Source organism: Silene latifolia, chromosome 3 (genome assembly GCF_048544455.1).
Source record: "Silene latifolia isolate original U9 population chromosome 3, ASM4854445v1, whole genome shotgun sequence".
Taxonomy (NCBI): domain Eukaryota; kingdom Viridiplantae; phylum Streptophyta; class Magnoliopsida; order Caryophyllales; family Caryophyllaceae; genus Silene; species Silene latifolia.
This window is the reverse complement of record NC_133528.1, coordinates 48,381,063-48,384,278: the sequence shown is the minus strand read 5'-3', so window position 1 is coordinate 48,384,278 and position 3,216 is coordinate 48,381,063. Positions and strand designations below refer to the sequence as shown.

The 3,216-nt window shown below is 31.7% G+C and overlaps 1 long non-coding RNA gene across 1 annotated transcript; it reads right to left on the bottom strand.

Annotated features, from left to right (window-relative positions):
* Positions 1-1,559: 1,559 nt before the first annotated feature.
* LOC141646076 (uncharacterized) lies at positions 1,560-2,886 on the bottom strand. Its single transcript, XR_012545323.1, has 3 exons — positions 2,149-2,886; positions 1,944-2,077; positions 1,560-1,841 (listed from the first exon to the last, which is right to left on the bottom strand). It is a non-coding gene; the product is annotated as an uncharacterized LOC141646076 (long non-coding RNA).
* Positions 2,887-3,216: the final 330 nt, after the last annotated feature.

Below are 3,216 nucleotides of genomic sequence, written 5' to 3'. Positions count from 1 at the left end.
TTGTAATACAATATCACACGTTATACTAAACAATATCACATCTTATTAAAAAAAAAAAAAAAAAAAAAAAAAAAAAACTTTTTCGAAAAAAAAAAAAAAATTGAAAAAAAAAAATCGTGATATTGTTTTGTAATACAATATCACGCGTTATACACTAAACAATATCACAGTAAAAAAAAATATATATAAAAAAAAAAAAAACTTTTTTGAAAAAAAAAATTGAAAAAAAAAATTTCGAAAAAAAAAAATTTGAAAAAAAAAAAATTCCGAAAAAAAATTTGAAAAAAAAAAATCCGTGATATTGTTTTGTATAGTGCGTGATATTGTTTTATGGACTCATGGACTCAAATATATAGGTGGACTCACCGGATCTTGCCTATATATATATATATATATATATATATATATATATATATATATATATATATATATATATATATATATATATATATAGAGAGAGAGAGAGAGAGAGTTAGGTTTTTGTGAGTTTTGTTTCTTATGGTGAGTTGTGAGTTTGTGCTTGGAAATCTCAGCCACTAGATTATATAAGAGATGAATGGCCAAGATTTAATCTTACATGTCATATAAAATCACTGTCATTTACTTATTTTCTCTCTTTTTTCTAGTGCTACTCTTTTTTTTTACTTTAATTTTTTTTTTCTCTTTTTTTTTTACCTCGTGTTATTATACTTTTTTTTTTACACTTCAATTTTTTTTCTCTTATGTTTTCTCTAATTTTCTCATTATGTTACCTTTTTTTCTTTTTCTTTTTGTACCAGGTTTTTTTTTACTTGAATTTTTTTTAATCTTATTTTTTACCTCGTGTTATTATGCTGTTATTGTGCTTTTTTTTACTTAGGTTTTTTTTTCTCTTTTTTTTACCACATGTTATTGTGCTGTTATTGTTATTCCGCTGTTATTGTGATGTTATTCTGCTGTTACTTTGATTTTTTTTACGACTTTTTTATTTTTTTTATTTTTTTTACCATGTGTTATTGTGCTGTTATTCTACTGTTATTGTGCTGTTATTGTGATGCTATTCTGCTGTACTTTGATTTTTTTTACGACTTTGATTTTTTTCCTTTTTTTACCACGTGTTATTGTGATGTTATTCTGCTGTTATTGTGATGTTATTCCGGTATCACTTTGATTTTTTTACTACTTTGATTTTTTTACCACTTTGATTTTTTTACCGCAGGTTATTGTGCTGTTATTCTGGTGTTATTGTGCTGTTATTCCAATGCCACTTTGATTTTTTTTACGACTTTGATTTTTTTCCTTTTTTACCCGTGTTATTGTGCTGTTATTCTACTGTTATTCTGCTGTTATTGTGATGTTATTCCGGTGTCACTTTGATTTTTTTTACTACTTTGATTTTTTTTCTTATTTTTTTTTTTTACCTCTTGTTATTCTGGCGTTATTGTAATGTTATTTCTACCCAATAAATGACAAACGACACCAAATCAGTGTTTTTTGCGTTTAATTTTGTAGGTATGAGTTCGCGAATGAAAGGAAGATCGTCTAAGCAAGATGGATCGAGGCGAGCCAAGTATAGCGGATCTAAGTAACAAATTGAACAAATTTTGAGGAAATGTATGAGATCCAAAACAAAAGACAGACCAAAGTCATTGACCTGATCCCTTCACCATACCAAATGCTGCCATTTCTTTGTCATTGTCCTATTCATGATCTAACCAAAAATAGTGATGAGGGATGCAAGAAAACTAGCTTTGCACCTGATAGATAACTAAAGGTGATAGAAAACCGCGAGTTTTAGCTGATAATGTGGAGCAGACGAAATCCAGGACGCAAATATCTGTGCAAACTCCAACTACCAGTAGCTTCAAAATAAACAACAAACTTTTGTCAATTGTTATACTCGTCTGATAAAAATCAGGAATCTACGAAATCACAGAAGTTCGAGTAATCTGAAAATAGCATACAGATTTGATCTTGTTGGTTTTGATCCAGTTGACAAACACATTTGACCCGTCTTCCTGGATGGATCCTATGAATCCGTCATGACAATCTTTACGCCTAATTATTACATTAGGTTCTTGCTCCAACCATCTCAGAGCTGCAAAGCAAAGTTTCAGCACAACGAGCTGTAAACACAGATCATGATACAAGAGTTGCAGGAAAACTAACTAGGAACAAGATTCGACTCGTCTGAGCCAGCCAAGCAGTGAGGAGGATAAGGGTGTTCAGGTACATCAGGATGGTGAGAATCAAAAACTTGCCTAACTTGAAAACTTGTCATGACTGCGGAAATGGAAATGTTTAGTTGTGACACGAATCAGCACGACAAGCTGATTAAACGACAAATAATTGATATAGCCAAAACTAGATTGATGTTGGTGACATAACCAACAATAATCTAAGACTTACTAAACCCCAATAAATTAAATCCCATTGGGTCATACACGGTAATTGTCATCATAACGAAAGTGAACTTGATATAATACTGTGTATCCAGGACCCATAAACACCACCTACCTCAGGTAAAATCGGGTTGACCCGATTAAACGCTAGTGTTGGTGATTTCTGAAGAGAACGAGTGAATGAAGTATAAAACTCGTCTTTGCCCCGCAAATGTCGTAAACCTCCACCGCAAACGCCGCCCGTTGACGGAGGCGTCGACGCTGGAATTGCTCAGTTGCTGTGAAGCCTTGAATTTGAGTTGACATCCGCTCAATTTCAGGCACCAAATCGGTGAAATTAAGATGATATAAATGTTCGAATTTGAGCATCGAATTTGTGAAAGTGAGATGATATCAATGTTGCAGTGTTTTTTGCGAGAATTTCTTGATTTTAATTGTATTTTTAAGTGATTTTGGGTTTAGATGGAGATTAAATGGATGATTATAAAGTGTGTTTGGGTATGGCGTATCGTTCTTATTGTGTTATAGCTGTTATTATATGGCTCAATCTCGGCCATCTATTTTCTTATATTTAATGGTTGAGATTTTCCAAACTCACAACTCACCGTAAGAACCAAACTCACGAGATCCCGCCTCTCTCTCTCTCTCTCTCTCTCTCTCTCTATATATATATATATATATATATATATATATATATATATATAGGGGCTGGTTCAGGTACGAACTGACTTACGGTGCGAACCGTACGAACTAGCTTATTTATACTTTTTTTTTTTTCAGATACATTTTACTACCTTATGAGATACACTTCTTATTAGATACATTTTATAACATA